General features: G+C 47.9%; 1 protein-coding gene across 2 annotated transcripts in view; it reads right to left on the reverse strand.

The window, feature by feature from the left end:
* Nucleotides 1-23028, reverse strand: part of NTRK3 (neurotrophic tyrosine kinase, receptor, type 3) — a 389076-nt gene that overhangs the window by 339894 nt on the left and 26154 nt on the right. The window contains exon 1 of one of the 2 annotated variants that reach the window (XM_011986288.1): nt 5910-6062. The exons of the other annotated variant lie outside the window; for it this stretch is intronic. The gene's annotated coding sequence lies outside the window, so the exon portion shown is untranslated. Of the gene's footprint in view, nt 1-5909; nt 6063-23028 lie in introns of those variants that run through there. 2 annotated transcript variants of the gene reach the window in all.

A 23028-nucleotide genomic window follows, 5' to 3' on the forward strand; every position in this document is an offset into this window, starting at 1 on the left:
ACCATTTCCAAGAAAGGAAGTGGTGCTGGTGCCCAGTGAGTAAAGAGGAAAAACCTACAGGTGGGAGAGGGGAGTCACAGCCAGAACACTCCAGGATTCTCAGGTCCAACCCCAATCAGCTCTCTTATCACACTATGCACAAGGAGGAAGCACAGCCCGTGGCTGTCTGGATAGTGGGTGACCATGAATAAATTGGCAGCGTGATTGAGCCCAGGCTCTAAGCCTCTGGCTACAGAGCTCACTCATGTCCCCCTGCATTCACCACAAAGAAGGACTCGATGGCCAGAAGCCACTCATCAGTCCCCACCTGCCCAGCCTGGCTGCCAACCTACAGCCCATCTTTACTCACTGGGTTCAACTTCTCACAAGCCTAGGTGAGGCTGGTCTATCCAGGCCTAATCCCAACAGCAGGTATGGCCTGGAACTCCACTTCATTTATTTATAAAGTACCTACTATGTGCCAGCTCCCTCTGCCTGGCATCTGGTATTCCTAGAGAGATTTCCCCTCCTACACCACTGACATAGTTTGGCTGTGTCCCCACCCAAATCTCATCTTGAGTTGTAGTTCCCATAATCCCCACGTGTCATGGAAGGGACCCTGTGGGAAGTAATTGAATCATGGGCAGTTACCCTCATGCTGTTCTCGTGATAATGGGTGGGTTCTCACAAGATCTGATGGTTTTATAAGGGGCTCTTCCCCCTTTGCTCAGCAGTTCTCCTTCCTGCCAACATGTGAAGAAGGATGGTTTTCTTCCCCTTCTGCCAGGATTGTAAGTTTCCTGAAGCCTCCCCGGCCATGTGGAACTCTGAGTCAATTAAACCTCTTTCCTTTATAAATTACCCAGTATTGGGCAGTTCTTTGTAGCAGCGGGAGAACAGACTATGCAACCACCAAGCTGCAGCCCTCCCTCCAAGCTTTCTGGAAACGCCTTAGCAATATGACAGGGTCTCTATCACAGGCTCTGATTGCCACTTCAATGAGATGCTGAAAAGCTGAGACAGGAGCCCTGCCCAAATCCCAGCTGCTCAGCTAGGCTCTAACAATGCAGCGAGCACACCATCATCTTTCTTTTTCCTGGCAGATGGACTCAAGTCCTGCTCACACTTTCTCATCAGCATCTTGCTAATGGCTAATGGTCCAATCTCAAACCATGTAGATTCCTGTCTGCCCCGTTGTAATCACAGCATTGTTAATTTTTGGTTAACAGGAGTGCTTCCCAGATCAACCGCACTAGGCGCCACGGTCAGCCAGACCACTCCTAATCAGACTCAAGCCCTAATATCTTACCCATCATGATATGTTGGAATGGGAGTGCTGGCTAGACTCTGGGGACCAGCCCAGCAGCTGGTCAGTTTCCCTTTGACCTGAGCCCACCTATTGATAGTTTTCTTCCTTTTCCTTACCAGCATGCCATTGGAAATTCAAAATGACTAAAAGCTGCATTTATGAGTGTGCAGACATCTACCACCCATGGATCTCATGGGCCTTGTCCGTGGGCTCTAAGGGTGTGTGAAGCCACCATATCACGTGCAATTCAAGAATTCAAAACCTAGGCCAGCACAAGACTTGCATCTGAATTCTATGACGGTAACAAACTTCACAGTAGTCTTCAGTTCAGACTCTCAAGGAACCTGTGTGACAACAAACCCTCTCCTCCTGCACACCTCGTACATGCTACAGGAGTGCAGAAAGGTTAAGGTACAAATGGCCCCTGAGGAAAACACCCCCAATTCACGTCATCTGGACACAAAGGCCATTACTTCCAGGCAGAGAAGGTTGAATCTCCGCTGGTCCCTGTACTTAAACCTGTGAGGTGCTAGCCCTGCCTGCAGGTATCTTGGGGTCCCAATACTTCAGACACCGTGATGTTGGGCTTTTTCTTAATGGAAACTGCCTGTTTGCCAAGGAGCCCCTGTCTGCTGGGTCTGCTCATAAAGGGTTCTTTTCATGCCCCTGGAATAAATGCTTGCATAGGGCATACAGAGCTCTTCTTACTTATAGCAGCTTTATAAAATACATTTGAATGATGTCCCAAGTCACTCTCTCTTCTATTTCTTCCCTCATTTCTTTGTCAAAGATGGTGCCCTTCCAACAGGTCTGGATTCCAAAAAAAAGACTATATCAAGGCCTAAATGTGAACATCTATTTGCCTCTGAAGAAGGTCAGGGTTCCACAGATTAGGATCCCCAAACAGCCCTTAATAGCTATTCTCCGGTGACTACTGCTGGCCAAAACCTTCCTCCTGGTCTTTGTTTCTTGCCTTCCAGGTCTTCTCTTGGCTAATCCAAGCCTAAGTGGGGAGGCACGAGGGGCTTTTTTCTCTACCAGCCTGTATCTCAGCAGCCTTGCTCGGGCTCTTCCAACTTCACTTCTGTTCAACATCTCCTCCACTTCACTGACTTTCTCTCCTGGCCTTTCCCTTCAATCATTCATCTTCGCGTTTGGGAGACAGGGTTCCTCTTCCAGCCAACTGCTCTGTGCAGTGTGATGTCATAGTTGGCAGCAACAGGCAGAATGCCCCATTCTCTAAAGCAGAAACCTCAAAGAACCCAAAAAGTGAGTCAGTGTTTCTGAAAGCTGTCCCGTGCTCAGCTGTGTGCTCTGGACAGTCATTTGGGGGAGTTATGGGGATACAGATGCCCTTTTGACTAAGCGACCCATTCATGTTCATCTTCAGGGTGTGACCAGTTGGGCCCCAGATCTATCCCTGTCCTAGGATTCCTTGGGGGCTGCCTGCCAGTTTCCAGTCCAGCCCATCTCCTCACCATGATTTGTGCAGTTGTGTAAAGTGCTGTCCTGGAGAGAAGGATGTTCCCAAGGAGAGCATCGACACCTGTGTGTCCAAAGGCTGAGTGTGACCCATGAGTCTTATTTCCCACAAAGGTGAGATCCGAGAACTAATAAGACCCAAGACCACAAGGTAAAGAAGGAAAACTAGCACTGCCGATTCCCTAGGAAATAAAATGCCCCTGGCTAGCAGGAGAATCTGGTTGGGCAGGGGCTGGATGAGACACTGCAAAGCTTGTCCAGCAAACACTATGTGTGTCCCACTGATGTCCCTCAGACCTTCCCACTTTCTGATGCTAGCTGGCTCCCAGCTGCCAGCACCTGCTTCTCTCTTCCTGAGAGCCTTCTCTGGGGTGGGCCAAGTGTCTGCAGGGCTTAATACCCCAGGAGCAGCCTTCCTAGAGATGATGGTAGACAAATATCCCAGATCCAGTTTCCCACAGTGATTGCTAGCTCGGGACACACTCTTCCTGGCTTCCCATCTCAGTTCCCCATTCCCTGACTTAGAAGTCCTGAGATTACTTCCCAAATAAATTACTTGCCCTTGAATATTTCTCTCAGGGTCTGCTTCTAGGGGTTCCCAAACTAAGACACCTTTTTGTCTACCAGCTGCTACACATGGGAACCCATGTATGTCTTTCCAGTTCTGCCTCCTACCACATGACTCAGACCCCAATAATCCACTTAAAAGAATAAAGAGTTGCACTGTTTGGGCTTTTACTGCATGTTAGACTCTGCATTTACCCCCCTAATCTCATTTCAATCCCATAACCACCATAATGAACAGGTTTTATCATTCTTGTTTATAAATGAAAGGCACCAAGGCACCAAGAGGTTGAGTGACCTTCTCAAACCTCACATAGCTAAAAGAGGTTGATTAGTGGGTATGGATATACAGTTAGATGGAATAAATAAGATCTAATGTTCAATAGATTGGTAGGGTGACTATACTTAACATTAATCTACTCTACATTACCAAATAGCTAGAATAAAGTAATTCAAATATTCCTAGAATAAAGAAAAGATAAATATTTAAGGTGATGGCTATCCCAATAACCCTGATTTGATCTTTACACATTATATGAATGTATTAGATTATCACATGTACCCCAAAATATGTACATCTATTATGTATCAATAAAAATATTTTTTAAAAAAAAGCAAAGGCAATTTTTTAAATTTTACTTTAAGTTCTGGGATACATGTGCAGAATGTGCAGGTTTGTTACACAGGTATACATATGCCATGATGATTTGTTGCACCTATCAATCCATCATCTATGTTTTAAGCCCCACATGCATTAGGTATTTGTCCTAATGCTCTCCCTCCCCTTGCCTCCCACCCCCCAACAGGCCCCGGTGTGCTGTTCCTCTCCCTGTGTCCATGTGTTCTCATTGTTCACCTCCCACTTATGAGTGAGAACATCTGGTGTTTGGTTTTTCTGTTCCTGTGTTAGTTAAGCAAAGGTAATTTTTTTTAAGTGAAGTCCAGATACAAACTCTCCTCCATTGGATTCTGCAGTGGTTGCTCTTAATCCCAACAATCTATCACCTTTCAGGAACCTGGTCTCGCCAGTCTTTGGATTTCTCCTCCTTCTGGCATGCCCTCTCCCCTATTATCTTCTAACTTGAAAAATTTTAAAAAAAAAGTCTTGCCTATTTCACAGAGTTCTTGAGATGGTTCAACAAGTCATTGTCTATAACAAAAACCAAATAAACTATAACACATTATAGAAATGTAGGGAAGCCAAATTTTGATCACTTCTATTCCTACAATCAGTCATTTCTAATGCTACTCACTCTACAAACTCTACCCTTGATGTCCTGATCCTTCGCCAGGGTCTCCTTCAAGCCTTATCACAGTCTGTTTTGGTATCAGAGTTTTTGTGGATGTATCTTTTCTCCCCTCAGAAAGACCCTTTCCTTTGCACCCTGCTTGCACCCTAGGAGGTGCTAAAAATTCTTTGAGTGAACTAATCAATTACATAAAAGTGTGGGAATGAGAGCCCGCCCAAGCCACAGACTCTCATTCCACACATCCAGAGCTGCTGGTGAAGGGAAGCGAGGCTGCAGTCACTGGACAAATATTCACTGGGGGTGTGTCACCTGCTGGGCACAGTCTCAGGCTCAGGCACATTCATCAGGTGTCAACTCTCAGCAGAGCAGGGCTACCTGAGTGGTGAGGTACAAGCCCCTCTCCCATTGGATCAAACTCAGTTGGATCAAACCACTTTGACAGGAGGCGAGGGAAAAGGAAAGGAATATGATGGGGAAGATGATGCATCTCTGAGATTCTTGTTACAGTCTGGGCAATATCCTGCATCAGCCCTGCCCTTCCTACCAGGAAAATCAGCATTCTCAGGAGTGCTGAGAAATTGGAGAGAAAGAAGAAAACAATCCAGGGCTGACACTGACATCCATTAAAAGTGGTTTTCTCCCTTTGCTGCTAAGCTTAGCATGTGGTTCTGTATATGGTGGGAAGACGAGGGATCTGGATTCAGGGTTTAAGATGCATTTCAGCTGGAGCCTTGATGCCTTAGTGTCCGTGTGCGGTGAGAAATAGAAGGGATGACAGACTTCTCTGGTTCAAGAGAGCATGGGGCAATGGCAAGCCAGCATGTGTCCACCGCCCACACTGGCCTATGTGTGCCTCAGCTCTCAGACCCTCCCATCTTGCCAGCCAGGCCTTTGAAGACTCTCCTGCAAGCATCTCCCCAAGGTCCCACAGAGGTCCAAGAGCCCAGCATGACAGTGATGCTCATGTGAAATCACACTTATTATGTGATCTGCCACAGATCTCTTCCTAGGAGGCTACAAACTTCTACAGACACAAGCTCTGGTATATCATCCTAGGGATACAGGAAGCCAGCCAGTCACAGCCCTCTATTTCCTGAGCACCAAAAGGTAACTAAGCTGCAATAGCCCCTCTTCTGAAAAAGGGCTATCCTAAGCCCCCAAATGGTGACTCCAGGGTCAGTCCTCTCACCCCGGTTTGGCCCCTGCTCATTCTCCAGGCCTTGAATAAATAAAATGGTGGGTCTGACTACAAGGGAAGGCTCCTAAGGACTTTGCGGATGGGAGGGCACACAGGTTGACCGGAGTCTCCCATAACCCTGACCTACCTACTGTAGTCAAACCGGCCCCTAGGTGTGTATAGGGGACAAGAGCATCCCCTGAATCCCTCATGCTCCCTCTTGCAGACCTGGAGGGTGCCTTGTGAATGGACAGCTTAATGAAGAGAGGTCCAGTTGCAACAGCTGCCGACCTCATCTTCCGGGATCTGCTCGGCCCCACTCTCCAATCCATTCCCCACAGCAGCTAGAGATGCCTTGGAAGACACTTATCAAAACTCTCCAGAAACCTCAAGGGGTTCTGGTTCTGAGGAGAAGCCCACACTCCTTACAGTGGCCAGGCGGGCGGGGCTGGGTCTTTCATGGTTCACGGCTCCTTTCTCTGCTCCCACCTCACCCATCGCCCTGCAGCCACAGCCATCTGTCTCTGCATCAGCGGCCCCACGCAGGGCTTTTGTTAGTGTCTGCTCGTGCTTCTCCCTGAGACTGTCCCCAGACACACCATTGCACCTGGTCAACTCCTTCAAGTCTCAGGGGAAATGTGCTTCCTCAGGGAACCCCAGGTCCAGGCTTGGTCAGCGCCCCGGTCTGTTACCCAGAACCTTGTGTTCCTCCTTCAGAGCACTTGTAGTGAAATTCAGAGTCACTGGCTTAGCATCTAGCTCTGCCCTGACATTGTGGGTCCATCAGGGCCTGCTTTATTCCTGGCTGCATCCCCAGGCCTCGGGCCAGGAACTCAATGGTATTTGTCAGGTTGCTTGATCCTAACAGGCTGGTTTCACAAGAAGGTGATTGCTGGGACTATTATATTATCTCCCTCCAGGGAGTCCCCAGGCACCTGCCTACAGGATGACACTGTGTGGGGATAGTTGTCCCAAGAGCTAGGTGGTGGAACTGTCTTCAGTGCTGAGGCAGTCAGGACAACTGAGCTACCCAGAGATGTGACTCTTTCCCTCCCACACCTTCAACTTCCTGCCCACAGCCCAAACACACCCTTACTATGTCGTGTCTCAAACACAATCCCAATTCCTCCAAAAGCTTCTGTTAAATCTATCTGAAGAGTTCAAGATAAAATACACACAGCTGTCCTGTTGAAGTGGTTATGTGCTATCACTGTGGCCTCATCCAGTCACGGAGACTCAGGTGGCAAAGCAGTGTATTAGGGGGACAAGAGCTTTCCTCTCTGGAGAAGGATACCCTGCCTCTTCTTTGTCCTCTCAAAGGTTTAGTACTAACCATGCAACAGTACATGGCAGAGGCCTCTGCTGCAGGCAAAAGAAGCACGTCCCCAGACAAGGCTTTTTTCCCAGATAAGCCAAGGCCCCTCCTGGCTTCCTGGAGCTATCATCAGCATCACCCTCAAACAGAGCCTCGACGGACCAGGGCCAAGTGTGCTCAGCTCATGGGAGATGGCAGAGATGCCATCAGATATGCAAAGATTCTCAGCCCCTTCCTGGTTGCCTTTAGACACGGGTCATCATATTCCATTTTAAGTTGAACAACAGGTAACCTTGTGGATCCTGAGAGGCCAGCCTGCAGAAACTTCCTATGGTCGTGGATCCCAAAGGCATGAGGCAGGCAAGGTTACTTGGTTTGCTTCGATGCCACCCCACTCCCTGCAAAGGGATCTGCTGCAGTCCTCCAGTCACTATGGCCACGACATCCCTCCAGCACGCCTGGATCATAACCAAGGAAGTGGCAATGTCAGAAACAGGAGACATCCCTTCCAAACAGCCCATCCCCAAGGTCTCCCAAACACCAGCACTCTGTGTGCCCGGGAAGGCTTCCATCTCTCAAAGTCCATTTCTTCCCTCCCACATCCCTCCCACACTCAAGGGGTTCCTTCATCTCATCTGACTCCTGCTTGGTCTCAGCCCCTTTGGATGCTCCGTTTTAGCTGGAGAAAGGGATATAAAATGATACCCCTCTAAAGGGAATCAAAATAGAGTGGACACAAAGAAAACGAGATTCACAGTGAGAAAGCAATTTGACATTTGCATGATGCTACGTCATTGTGTCTCAGGCTATAAAGCGCATGCAAACCACCTGGGCATGTTGTAAAAATGCAAATTCTGACCCATAGGTCAGAACGAGGCAGGGTCTGAGATTCTGCATTTTTAACAAGCTCCCAGGATGACTGAGGTTGCTAGTCCATAGAACACACTTTGTAGCAAGAGTGTGCCTGCACAACGCCTGGCCACAGAGTAGGCACTCACAGTGATATGCTACATTGAGTTAAACTGCAGGAAGAGCTGGGTTTGATGGCAGGACTCATTAATAAACAGCAAGTGGTAAGCTGAAGCAGTCAAATAAACCAATGGTTCCCAATGCTGGCAGCACATCAAAATCACCTAGGGAACCTTTCGAAAATGCCAGTGTCTAGGGCCCACCCTCAGAGATTGCGATTTCATTGGTCTGCAGTAGAGCCTGAACATTTGTATTTTTTAAAGGTTCCTTAGGGGGATCCTAGTGTGCAATCAGGTTAGAGGGCCAATGAATTCAATAAAACGATGTCTTTTTTGAAATGTGCCGAGCATTGTGCCCTGAGTGAGGCATTGGACATACAGAGTTGAGTGGGACCAGGTACTGCCCGTGGCGAACTTGAAGACTAATAAGGGAAATAAATCTTTGTGTAATTATAATGGAAAAACTACTATTAGGCATAGTTCTATAAACTGGTTTGGGAATACAGATGAAGGAAAAACTGATCCAAGATGGGGGAAATGAGAGGAAAAGGAAGACAGTGACGAAGAGGTAGTGATATATGGGCCTTAACGGATGCATAGGAGTTTTCTAGACAGACAAGGGAAGCAGCTGCCCCAAACCTCTGTTCTTCCCCATTATTGGTCATGGGGAGATGATGTTTGGCCAGCAGCCGGTGTCCTAAATTCTAGGCAGCTGCCTACTGCTACCATGGGTTGATAAGGAAGGTGTATGCACAAAGAACGAGGTTAATCCAATGTGTGTTCTCTTATCAGCTGGTGCTGTCTGGAAGACCACATGGGAGTGGCCAGGATGCCCTATCAATGAGAGACCAGTCAGGAAAACAGAATTCACATCCTATACTTGAGAGAGGAAATTTAATGGGGAAACAGGTGACATCTTGGAGTTGCTGAAAAGCCAAACAGGGAGCCACAAGGCAACCCAGAGATGAGCAATAGCAGGAAGACCCCAGGCCGAAGGGATAAAAGGAGGAAGTGGTGCTGTGAAGCCCAGGGTCAGAGCCGTCTGGCAGGAGCCAGGAACAGCAGGGACTGCCCAGAAGAAGCTGCGAATACTAAGAAACACAGCCATTGCTAAAGATGCAAAGACCACTACCCAGAGAGTGAGGCAGGGAGCTTGCCCTCTCTGTTCCTGACCACAGACTCAAACAGTTTCTCCCACTGGCCAAACCCAGCCCCTAGCCAGTTGGCAAAGGGTCCTGGGAGATGTAGTTTCCAGGGCTCAGGACTTCAAGGGCAGGAAATGGATCTTGGCACTGACAGGTAAATGACAGACTCATTCTGGGCTTCTTGCAAAAGCAGGCTAAACATAGCCCGCATCCCCTCCCCTACCTTGAAAACTCTATCTTGCCAGCCAATGCAGTCCTGCATTGGATCTGGGGATCTGGGGAGGCCACCTGGCAGGTCGCATCCAGCTGTAAATACCCTCTTCTATGTGTCCTCATGGTGTTACACAAATAAATATTATCAATTTCTCTGTATGCAAAGATGTACAAGTGTTTATGAAGCACTGCCCCAAGAAAAAGCTAAGAAAGAGGGATTGAAGGGAGCCCACACCTAGGAAGAGATGTTTCTCTTGAATAGGGAGGGCCTCTCAAGGGGCGGCAGCCTCAGACCCCTCTAACTGTGCTGGTCTCCTGGGAGCACCAGGAGAGAAGCAATTCAAAGAGCAGCCCAATTCCAAAACAGAGAGCAATGACCTGATCTATCTTCCTCGCAAAAGTCTGAAGATGGAAGAAATTCTTAAAATGAAACTCAAAAAAATCTTAGCCTCAGGTTTTGAAAGAAATAAAGGAATGCTACAGAATGTCCTGTATCTCAAGCAGTTGTTACTCTACAATTCCTCAATTGCTTTCTTGCCTTTGCATCACGATGGTTTGGAACTGAACACACTGGCCAGAGGGAAAGCTCAGATGCAGTAACAACTCTCCCAGGTGGTGCCTCTGAAGATGACGCTGCTGGGTCCTCCCCAAGGCAGGAGAGAGCTAACACCTGGAGCAACTTGCCCCTGGTTTTATTTAGAAATTCCTCTAAGTTTACAGAGTCTTTAGAGAAAGCAGAAGCCTTCTCTCATACAGCTAGTATCACTGAGTTCTGATTTATTTGTAAATGGATCATGAAAGCTCGTCCTAAAAAGCTAACCAAAGAACACAACTTCTGCCTCAACTTCCATCAAAGAGTGGGCTCCTGGGACAGCCGCCACCTTGGATGGAAGGCAGCTTTGGGAGAGACAAACAGAGCAGTGGGCAGAGAGGGGGACACCCCGCCTGAGACCCAGAGCAGTGAGATGTTCCACTGAGAGCCCCAGCACACCATTTTCATTCAAGTAGCATTTATGTACTCCACTCATTAAAAAAACTAATGCACTATTGTTTTAATTGAGGGCAAATTTACATAACATAAAATTAGCCATCTTAACATGTGTAATTTAGTGGCATTTAATACATTCACAATGTCATGCAAACATCCCTTCTATTTAATGCAGCATTGTCATCACCCCCAAAAAGAAATCCTACATCATCAAGCAGTCACTCCCCTTTCTTCCCTTTCCCTAGTCCCTGGCAACTATGGATTTACCAATTCTGGACATTTCATATAAATGGAATCATAAAATATGCATGTGTATTTGTATCTGGCTTATTTCACTTAACACGTTTTTGAGGTTAGGTTCATCCATGTTGTAGCATGTATCAAAATGTCACTCTTTTTTATGGCTGAATAATAGGCCATTATAGAGATAGACCACATGTTTATTCATTCATCAGATGATGGACATTTTGGAGTGTTTCCACCTTTTGGCTATTTTAAATAGTGCCACTACAGCCGTTCATGTTTATGTTTTTGTTGAAATACCTACTTTCAATTCTTTTGGGTATATACCCAGAAGAATTGCCCATTTTTATATTTCTACAAGAAACAGAAATGTTCTTCAAATGAGTGGTTTTGTTTTTTCTTTTCTAATCAACTCTATATGGCTCATGAACACATTTAAACTGTAATTCAATAAACTCAGTTTTGTAGAATAAAGCAAATATAGCCCAGATACATTGCTTTCTAAATACCCAATTTATTACATGAATCAAATGTGAAGAATCCCAAAGGAATAATGGTGGAAGCATCCATTAAAAGTCTCTAACAGTTCATTTCTTCAGCATGTCTCTGAATTCTTTAACATGTACCCATAGTGCAGACATTTTATGTTGGTGGTCAAAGTGATAGCCTTTAGCTTAGATATGAGGCAAGATGTGTAAATGGTAAAGCTGCCATTTAGATGTGGATGTTCACAAGACACTTCTCTGTTGATGGGTCTCGTTTCTACCTGAAAATACTGTAACTGAGACCTGCACTTGGGGGACCTCTGACCCTCCTTTCTCCCAGCTCCTCCTACCTCTCCAGCCTGGGAGATGCTTCACGGAAGCTGTTTTGGCTGCTGCATCACACACACACATCCCAGCAGTATGTTCCACTCTGTGGCTGCCACTGGCAGAGCAAAAATCCATCAGATATCCAAAGAAGATCCATGCCTGAAGGGGAAACACCAGGGCCCCTGCACTGAGTGGAGTCCAACTCCATCCTCACCCTATACTGAGTCAGAAACAGCCCCAGGAAAGCAGGTCACTGCACCAATGCCCACGCTGAGACACTGCAGGGTGGTGGGGTCTCATCACCTGGGCACCTGATGCCAACAGCCCATGCGGAATGGCTCTGTCTGTCTGAGGTTTATGCCGTAGTAAAATGCGCTTCTTTCTATGCCTGACAGAGACTAGCACAAATGTCTTTCTGGTGTGGATTTTCTTGCATGGAACATTTTTTGACAGCTGCTCCCTGGAGTCGTGGTCTCACTTCCTGTCATCCTTAGGCAGCCCTCTGATGTTGGGGAGAGCCATCATTCTTGTTTCACACATGAGGAAACAGGCCCACCAGGATTGAGTAACTTGCTCAAAGCCCCCCTGCTGTTAGGTTCACAGCTCTCCTCTACTGGAGGAAACTGTCTACTTTTAAAGGTGTCTGGGTTCTCCCACCTTCTATCCTCGCAGCCCAAATAAAATAAAGGCGGGACAAGGACAATGAAAGAGGAACAGGGGGACAAGCTACCCACACATGTCCACTTGAGATGCTGCGAGGGTGTGCCCACAGCCCCTGTCTAGGAACAGTGGAGACTAAAGCCCAGACAGACAGACAGACAAGGCAGCTGGGCCTCACTCAGGGGTGCTAGGAGAGCTCTGTGGTTCAGAAGTGGGAGTGTAGATGGACTTCAAATAACAACTGCAAACATGCAGTGCTTGCTATGTGCTGGGTACTATTTTATGTGCTCTGCCTTCATTAACTTATTGTGGCCCTCACACAGTCCTGTGAGGCAAATGCTAATACTATCACCATTTTACAGAGAAGAAACCAAGGCATGAGGAGTCAATTCACTTACCTAAGGTCACACAGCTTAAGTAAGATTTGAAATGAGGCGGCTGAGTGCAGTGGCTCATGCCTGTAATCCCAGCACTTTGGGAGGCTGAGGGGGGTGGATCACCTGAGGTCAGGAGTTCGAGACCAGCCTGACCAATGTGGCAAAACCCCATCTCAATACAAAATTAGCTAGGCGTGGTGACATATGCCTGTAGTCCCAGCTACTCAGGAGGCTGAGGCAGTATAATTGCTTGAACCTGGGAGGTGGAGGTTGCAGCAAGCCACGATTATGCCTCTGCACTCCAACCTGGGAGACAGAATGAGACTCTGTCTCAAAAAAGAAAAAAAGAAAAAAGAAATGAGGCCATAAGACAGGATGTATGCGCTTAGCCACTGTATAGTTTCCCAGGGCCCCCATAACAAAGTATCACAAACTGTGTGGCTTAAAACAAAAGAAATTTATTGACTCACAGTCTTGGAGGCTGGAAATCAGAAATCAAGGTGTCAGCAGGGCCATGCTCCCTTGAATGGCTGTAGGAGAGAGTTCTCTCTTGCCTCTTCCTAGTTTCCAGGGGTTACTATCAATCCTTAACATTCCTTGGCTCCTAACTGCACCACTCCAGTCTCTACTCCATCTTCACAAGGCCTTCTTCCCTCTGCATGTGGCTGGGTCCACATGTCGAATTCTTACAAGAACACCAGTCATTGGGTGTAGGGCCCCTCTTGATAACCTCATCTTAAGGAACTATATCTGCAAAGACCCTATTTCCAACACAGCCACATTCTGAGCTGCAGAGCAGACATGAACTTTAGGCGAACACTGTTGAACCCAGAACAGCCACCTGACCATACTGCTTCTTGAAGAGGAGGTCACTAGGGCTAGGACCATTTAAGCCGGGAAAAAATAAAGCAGAAAAAACAAATAAACAAACAAACAAAAACAAAAAACAAACAAACAAAAAAAAAACAGAGAGAATAAGAACAAAAAAAAGTGCCCCCAAGGGAACACTCTTCCTATTTCCCAAGCAAGATGCAACCTCTCTGGAACACTTTCCCCTATGAGGCCGACTTTGTCTGAATTTGCCATTTTTGTCCCATAACTGGCTGGGCACACATCTGCCCCTCCACTAGGATGTGAGCCCCTGAAGTGCAGGGCCAGTAGGGCTCATCTTCATGCCCCAGTGCCTAGAGCAGTGGCCGGCAGCTGACAGGTGCTCAGCAAAGTGATGGGGAACTCATGACTTTCTGGGCCTCCCCCTGCTCCCCAGTCCTATACCCGGTTTATTCCCACATAAGGAATCTGACAGCCCCAGGAAGATTCAGTAATTTGCTCAAATCACCCATAGGCCCATGGCCCTTCTTGGTCAGAGAAAGGTATCTGGGTTCCCTCACCTCCGACCTTGTGTGTCTAGCACATCATAAGCACTGTGTGTTTGCCATCTAGCATTTAGGCACAGGAAGTAACTCTGAAATTTGGCAATGGCAATTCATCAGAGGAAAAACATCCCAGTTTGTTCACGGCTTCCTTGACAAATCCCAGTTCAAACAGAGCATCACGTATGGGGGTTGGAGAAGGAAAGCAGCTGTCACCAGGGATGAACACGAGCAGCATGCTCGGTTCCAGGGCAAACACAGCCCCCCACAGCCCCACCTGGTCCTCATCACTCTCTCCCTTGTGCAGATATTCACTCTGTGTGCAGATATTCATTCCGGCATTACACCTCCATTGACGCAGCACTCCCCATGGCTCCCCTGAAATGTTCCGTGCTAGATGCTGTGTCTTGTGATGCCAGGAGGGAGCCACTGAGAACAAAATCAAGAGCATCAACAGGCAGCTCAGCGGAGTCAGGCTGAGGCCAGGAGGAAAGCTGGGGAAAGAGGCCCAAAGAATTCTAGAATGAGAGATCTGGAAATGGAGTGTCTAATGCTAGCAACACAAATGCATAATAAAGAGGGGCAAACTGCAAATTAAATGCAAAATTGATCACCTCTGGTGAGAGAATTGCAAGTCCATTCTCTTGAGGGGAGAACTGACACTGGGCAAAAGCAGTAGCAGGGTAACATCTATATATACTTATAAAATATGGAACCACAGGAAGTGTCATATGCAAAGAATATGAATTGAAAAATGTAAACATGAATGCAAAGATTTAGAACTCTGTGCTATTCTTTCCCTGGATCTAGGCTCCCCAGGTTCCCCCTGGAAAATAACAGTTCTGAGATTTGAACCCAGGCAGCTTGATTTTAGAGGGTCCCTGCTTTTAAACCCTATCCTACGCTGTCCCATTATAATTGGAGAAAGCAATTCTCACCCTCATTAGGTTGTTATAAGACTTGAACAAAAAGATGTTCATAAAGCACCCAGCACAGTGCCTGGTCCAAGGTCACGGCTAGGGGATCATAGTGCCCCCACTTAATAGTGCTCCCATTTAAGCCAGGATTAAATAAGGGATGACAGTGAGTTGTTATGTTGTACCTCACCAGGGCAGAGAGGACAGGAGCAATTGATCATTGACCTCAGAGGGACAGTCGCTAAGGTATCAAATTTGATCTGCATTAGAACTGTCTCCCGAAATCAGATGGAATACCTTGCCCCAGAGGCTCAGCATCCTGGCCATCCTGGGGCTGGGTATTGGAAAATCACACAGCAGCCCTAGGTACTTGTCCTGGCTCAGAAAGAGCTCACCCCTGTGGGCCTGGAGCTTGAGAAGAAAGGAAACTTAGCTACAGAATAAAATGTACTCAGATAGTTCTCCCCAGCGCTGACCAGCCCAGCCACGTGCTGGTCATGGCAGAGAGGCAGTTCTGCATGACCCCAAATTAGCAGTGAGACCATCTCTCTTGGCAAAGAGCACGGCACACAGGTATGGCCAGTGGGAGAGCTGTCTTTGGATCCAAGCGCAGCAGCTGGAACTGCCTCCTGACACCCAGCCATCCTTCCTAGAACAGGCCTCCATGAGGCAATTCCCCTGTAGTGGGTCAAGATGGTGATGGTGACTGCCTGGGGAATCGTTATCACCCCTCTTAGGGGAGCCCAGTGTCATCACAAATGCATGTCCCCCTCCCATGGCAAGAGCTCCCGAACCTATTATCCACCCCTCTCTTGGGGAACTGATCTCACCCTTCCTTGCTGTAGTTGACTGTGGAATAGCCTCAGGCCCCACTTGTCTTAATCTGCAAATCCCATCAGGATAAGAACCATATTTGATGGTGACCCCAAAGTACCAGGGATTGAGGTGAACTCAGTGGTTTGAAGTTTGCAGTTAACAGCGCTTCAAAAACAATGACTCTTATGGCTGATAAGCACATGAAGAGATACTTAACATCACCAATCATTATGGACATGCAAATCAAAACCATGAGATAACATCTCATAACCAGTAGGGTGGACACTTACAGAAAACAAAAAATAACAAGAGTCGATGAGGATGTGCAGACATTAGACTGCTGGTGGTAACGTAAAATGGTGGAAAAACTGTGGGAAACAGTGTGGCAGTTCCCCAGTTCAACAAACAATTACCATATATAACTCTACTTCTGGGTAAGTGCCCCAAAAGATTAAAGGTCTCAAAAAGATGACTGTATACCCATGCTCGCAGCAGCCCTGTTCACAATAATCAGAGGGTTAAAGAAACCCGTCTATCCATCGCAGATGAACGGATAACAAAATGTGGTAAATACACACCATGGACTATTATCCAGCCTTAGAAAGGAAGAAAATTCTGACAAACTCTACGGTAGAGATGAACCTTGAGGACATGATACTAAATGAAACAAGCCAGTCACAAAAATACAAACGCTGTCCAATTTCGCTTATATGAGGTACCTAGAATAGCCAGATTTCTAGAGACAGAAAGTGGTGGTTGCCAGGGGAGGGGCAATGGGGGAATGAGGAGTTGTGGTTTAATGGGCATAGAGTTTCAGTTTTGCCAGATGAAAAGAGTTTGGGAGACCAGTTACACAACAATGTGGATGTGCTTAACATTGCTGAGCTGTACACTTAAAAATGGTGAGAATGGTAAATTTTATTATGTGCTTTTTAGCATAATTTTTAAAGGCTCTTGTCCCCATTCTCCAGGCCGCCTCTGGGGGTCCCTTTCTTGGAAGAACACCTGGACAACAGGAATCTCAGCTCTCCCTAAAGACCCACTATGGGGGGCCCAGAACACCTCTGTTCCCCCGAGTTGAATGCAAGTGTGCTTCAAGAAACCATTTCTAGTCTAGCCTGACTACGTCCCTGGGCAAGTCACAGACTCTCCCGTCTGTGAAATGGGAGCATCTGCCTTTGCTATAAACAAGAGCACTATGTTGAGGCCTCTGATGGACATTTCTATGCAGCCTCCATAGAAAACCTCCCAAAGAGAAATAAATAGGACTTCTCCATGCAGCCAGGGTTGCTGGTGAAGACCCAGGCTATAGAGCCAGGCAGCCTGGGATTTTAGCCTTGCCTCTGCCACTTACCAGTTCTGTGACCCAGCACAGCTTACTGTGACCCAGCACAGCTTACTGGATCTCTCTGAGCTTACATTTCCTCCTTGTAAAATGAGATAATAATGCTCATCAACTAGCCCTGTTCTGGGAATTCGAGACAATGCTTGCTAAGGGCTGGTGCACAGAAGGCACTCAATTCTCAATCATGGGACGTGATGATTCTGAGTTTTAACCACCATGCTGTCAGCTGGAGCCCCATGCGCCACTCTTGGGCTCAAAGTCTGACTGTAGGGCCTGGGAACCTTGGGAGGCATTATCCCTAGGCACAGGTGACTGTGTTGCTTCTGTGCCCTGCACCATTTTCTGAGCTGCCCGAAAGCTCAATGACGTCACCACCAGCATCAGCACCTGCATCTGCATCTGCTCCTGTCACAGGACGCTCTGATGCCGTATTAACCCCTGTGAGAGGTGGAGCTTCAGAGTGCTTAGGGATCCCTTGCCCTAAGAATTCTCTATTCTCATCCAAATCCACCTGTTTGTAAACCCAGCCTGTATCCCCTTCAAGGCCTTCCTCCATCCCAGTGCCAAGGACCGTCTGTACTGAAGAGGGCATGGCATCACCCACCTGGTCTCTCACAACACAGCCTGGATGACAGATGCTATAGCAACAGCCCTAGCAACGATGACAGGAGACGACCTCTTGGCCACCAACTGGTGGGAAATATGTAAACAACAATCTTCACGCATGAAGGAAAGTCTGTGGAGGGCCTGAGGCACACCTACGTGTGCAGGATGGCACCCGCCTGGGCAGAGAGGGAAGCCCATTAGCAGAGTCCAACTTCCCCCTTCAATATCAAAGCAAAATAATCAATGAAAAAGGACAGGAGAGGCCTGAAATCCCTTTGACCCACAGCAAATTAAGTTTAATCCTCTGCAGCCAGCTGTGTGGCTGTTTGGGTACAACTGGGCTGTCTGCTAGGAAACTGACAGCCCCCTGAAACCCACAGACGGGGGCCAAGAGGAGAAGTCCCAGCCAGCAGCTGGAATGCCACAACAGACGGGGCATCCCAGAGCCCCTCGCTGTGCAGGGCTGGACCCTTGGGGCAGAAGGCTGGCTTCCTGCCCTCAATGCCTATTAGCAATGGAACCAAGCAAAACCTTCGGAGACAGAACCAATCCTGCTTCCCTCACACTGAGCTGCATTCTGGAAGAAACAGTCATTCTCCCTGGATGAAGTTGACTAAACCGAAACCTCAACTAGCCCAGCTGTGAACCAGCACTTCCATTTCCAAAACAGTACATTCTGGTGGGAACTGAAGCTCCTGAAGTGGGTGACTTGTCCGGGCTTCCAGGGGTGGTGGAGGTCAAAATTGAGACTAGAAGAATCTTGATGGTGGTGCACTTCTGAGTGCCAGGCCCTGCACTGAGTGCATTACATCATCTCAGCCCACGCTCTCTGCACCCCTCTGACATGGGCAGCATTATCCCCACTGCACACATGGTGAAACAAAGGTCTGCGAAATGGCTTGCCCAAGGTCACACAGCTCTCACTGGGGAACTTGCATCCAAACCCACAAATGCTCTCACCCCTCCTCTCTTGCTTCTTCTAGCCCAGCCAAAAACGCAGCTATCAACTGCCAAGAGAGAAGAGCTTCAAATGCCCAGAGAAAATCCCCAAGTAAATCAGACTACAATTTAATAAGCTTGGGTTTAAAAGAAGACATAATCAGCAGACTAAAATATAACAAGATAAAATAAAATAAATGAAATAAAGAAATGAAAAAGAATGCCAGCAGCAGAGATGACAATGACCACCATGGCTTTGAGCCACTTGTAGGAACCCTGAAAAATCTCTCCAAGCTTCAACCGTTCATGCATTTCTTGGGATTGGGGAGTCCCATGGCAGGGGTCCTACTGTAGGCAAGGAGGGGGTGATGGCCCACAGGAAAATCCTAGCCTCTCCTACTCAGAAGAATGACCGAAACCTCAAAGGCCACCAAGACAGAGACCTGTGGGTCAGCCCCCAATGGGACCTGCTGGAGAGAAAACAACATGGGCATGGGCTTGCAGGTACAGATGGGAGTGCAAATCCAGGCTCTGCCACTCAGTAGCTGTGTGATGCCAGCAAGTCACTTAAATTTGGAAGCCTCGGATCTGAAAAATAGTGAGAGCAAGGTCCACTGTGTGAGTTGGTGAGAATGAAATGGGTCAGAGATGAGAACAGATCCAATCCTGGACGGTTCTTGGGAAATGTTCGTGAGAGAAAGGCCCCTTTCTGGGCAGTCACAGGAGCCCACACAGCTTTCAAGCCAGCCATTTCCTGCACATGGCCACAAACGCCTGCAGCCAGCTTCTTCCCAGTGAGAGCAGGAACATCCAAAAGATCTGTCCCTAAAGCCAGAGGAATGCTGGCCACAGGACTCCCCATTCCCACCCCACAGTCAAGCCACTCGAAATAGGACACACCCATAGGAAGTAATCATGGCAGAAAGGTCCCAAGAGATCAACCCACCCAGAGATCTAAATCCTAGATGCCCCTGAACCTCCAGGGGATACGTCTCAAAAATGCTGATTCCTGGGCCTAACCCCAGAGTACAGACTCAGAATTCCTGGAATGGGGCTCAGTTCTCTGCATTTTTAACAAACTCTCCTGGGGATTCTGGAACACAGCCAGGGTTGGGAATCTAGTCCAATGCTTTCATTTTACAACGGAAGAAACTATTGCTGGTGGACTTTATGCTGATTAATTTCAATTACTCTTTTCCTGGTTATAAAGTAATACAGACGTATTGTGGAAAGTCTGGAAAAACTGAAAACATATAAAGAAAATTAAAGTTACTAGCAATTACGGCTCCCAGAGGTAACCATCTTCAGCCTGGGAGCATTTCCTCCCATCTTCATTCTTAGAGGATGAGATGATGATGGATGGACAACTTGAATCCTAGTTTTTCTTCACTTAATATTTCACGTTAGGTATTTTCTGATGTCATTACAAATTCATAAGAAAAAAAATCAATAAAGATGGGAAAAATAACAGCAATTTTAACCATGTTACCAAAGTAAATAGCTAGTAAATACCAGGGGCAGAACCAGGTAACCTGATCCTGATGCAATGCTCACTTTTTCAACAAGGAGTTTACTGTCACGTGTGGTGGCTCACGCCTGTAATCCCAACACTTGGGAGGCTGAGGCGGGTGGATCCCTTGAGCCCGGGAATTTGAGACCAGCCTGGGCAACATGGTGGAACCTTATCTCTATTTTTTTAAAAACAAAACAAAAACAAAAATTTGTTAAAAATTAAATAATAAAAATGAAATAAAATAAAACAAAGAGTTTGCCACCCCTTAACAGAGAGTCCAGGCCAGGGAAAAGAGCACTAAGGCCAGTCCTATAGTGATGGGTGAATGGGGAGGTGGAAGGGGGCTTGTTGAATAGCTCACAAGGGCCTGACTAGATACAACAAACATAAACTAATGACACAGCTGTTGAGACCGATTAGGCTGCACAATAGAAAAATTACAGGATTGTTTGGTGCCAACAATATAAGATTAATTTATCAATACAGCTTATGTGGCACTGCAGAGACAACTGCCAGAATGAGGGCTTCTTGTACACCTTAAATGCCACTGGAATCTCTTGGCCACAGAGGCCTGTCATGCCTCAAAGCTTGAGCCAGGAAGCAAACTTTACAGCCCATGTTGGGTGAGGTGGTACAGAGGGGCTGCTTGCCAACTAACTGGAATGCACGTGGGTCAGAACTCAGAGATTCTCTGTGACACGGGCATAGGAACAGATCCCAGTGCCCAGCTATAACACATGCATGCACCTACATATTCCTCTCATGCCAGCTTAGTTCTGAATCTGGCACATCACCCACACTCAAACCTCACAACAAGGCTATGCAGCAGGTACTGTTATTATTCCCATTTTACAGAACAGGAAACCAAGACACAGGTTCAGTGACTTAGCCAAGGTCACACAGCTGACAAGGTCACACGGCTGACAATAGTGTTCAAATTCAGGCAGGATCCACAGTTTATGTTCCTAACCCTGAAGCTGCCTTTCAATAACACAACAATCATATTTTTAAAAGTTATATCATCCCTCATTTTAATCATCCATTTCAGTTTATGGAGCACATTTCCAGAACATTTCACATAGAACACACAACATTCATCTCATGAAGTAGCCTGTGACTTCCATTCAATAGGTGGGGAAACTGAGGCACATGGCGCTCAAAGACTTGCCCAAGAGGTTTAGGTTGCCAGTTGTGAGGTGGAAGTACACAAAACTGTCACTCTCCTGGCACTTTGAGGTGATTGACTGCTTCCTGGAGGCCACAGCCGTATTCTGTGACCAGAGTGCCCACTTGTGGGGTGTTGGGTGCCAGGCATTGTGCTAGGTACTTGGAATTCTCACAATCACCCTAGGTGGCCAGTGCCATTATTAACAGCAGATTAGGAACCCGAGGCCCAGGGAGGCTCAATGACTCACTGAACATCCCACAGTCAGGCAGCAGCAAAGTGAGACCAAGGGGTCCCTGAGGAACCCACAGGATCCTTTTGGGGTTCTGGACTGCCTCACACTGGGCTGAGAGCCCTCCAAGCTCAAACCAAGCAGTAGGGAGAGGAGGGAGAGGAAGGAGGTGGGGCGATGGGGCTGGCAGGAGGGTGGGCGGCAGGGGTGAGAAGGCGCTTGCCTCCCTGCTCCCTCCAGCCAGAGCTGCGGGCTCAGGAGGTGGATGGGATTGGGCAGAAGACAGATGTCAGCCGCTCCAGCTGGAACACCCCCAGCACACGGCCCCCAGGGCGGACAGTGACCGCTTCCAAATCAGCCGAGTGGAACGTCCTTGACCAGCTGGCCAGGGCAAAGCGTCACACTAGGTCACCCAGGAGGACGCAGTGGCCTGTGTCGCCAGTCGTGAGTGTTGCAGGAGGGGGCTGGCCGCTGGTCACAGCTGTGCCCCCTGCTGCCTCATTGCTCCCTTCCTCCCCAGAGCCCCTCTCTGCCCACACGCTCAGAGGCAGAAGGAGCAGCTGGCAGGCGAAGACTGCGCCAGGGACAAGAAGGCAAAGGCCGTGGGCAGCAAGGGTGGGCTTAGGGGGAGTTTTGCAAGGGCCAGAAACTGCGGAGCAGGGCCCGGGTATGCCCAGGGGCCAGAAGCAGGCCTGAGGCAGCTCTAGGTAAGGAGGCAGCATTGACGGATGTAGGAGAGCCCTGTCCGACGCAACGCCACTGCTTCATCACTCCATGGTCCTGGGCAAAGTACTCACCCTTTCGGGTTCTTCCTCTGTTTCTTTATATACATAATGGGCATAATAATACCGTCTACCTCCTTGGGCCACAGGAGGATTCAGTGGGCTACTGCATATTAAAAGCCCTTGGCACAATGCTGGCTGGCCATGATTGTTATTCACAAGGTAGGAGCAGAAGACTTAGAAAGTTCAGCCCAGGGTACAGGCTAGAAACTGAGTCAGTGCTCCAAAGGCAGAAGAACAAAGTGACAAGGGACAACCAGGCATGGGAGGTGGAATTAGGAGCAAGATGGGGGCAGTGAGATGGCATTCATTCTGTTGACCATTGAGAGTTACAGAGTTAACAGGACACAGAGCTGGCCTCCAGGCAACACTCCAGGCAGCACCCACATAGCTAGGAAGGCCCGGGGCTGGAGACCTACTGTCTGATCTGGTGTGATCTCAGATTCTGCATCTCAGAGCTGGTGCAGATAATGTAAGACCACAGGCCTGGGCCTCTCGTCCTAAGGATAATACAGTGTCAGAGGCCCCTGTGTGAGCATGGAGCTGAGGAAGATGAGGCCCCAAGTTCAGATCAGGATGCTCCCTGCAAGGTGAGGGGCCAGCCCTGTACCAGGCACCAGAGCTCAGAACCTAGATCTGAAAGGCAGGGACTAGGATGAGCTAAACAGTTGGCCTGCACAGTCTGAGGCCTGGAGAGCAAGTCGTGAGACCCTATTTCCCAACATGAGAAGAACATGCCCAGCACGTGCAGACGAGTCCCACACAGTCTGCATTCTGCAGCCTGAACAAGCTGAGTCTAAATACTCTCTCCTTCACCTCCCAGTGGAGGGGTCCTCAGGTACATTATGAACCACTAAG

The sequence above is a fragment of the Mandrillus leucophaeus genome, unplaced genomic scaffold (assembly GCF_000951045.1).
Source record: "Mandrillus leucophaeus isolate KB7577 unplaced genomic scaffold, Mleu.le_1.0 Scaffold297, whole genome shotgun sequence".
Lineage (NCBI taxonomy): Eukaryota > Metazoa > Chordata > Mammalia > Primates > Cercopithecidae > Mandrillus > Mandrillus leucophaeus.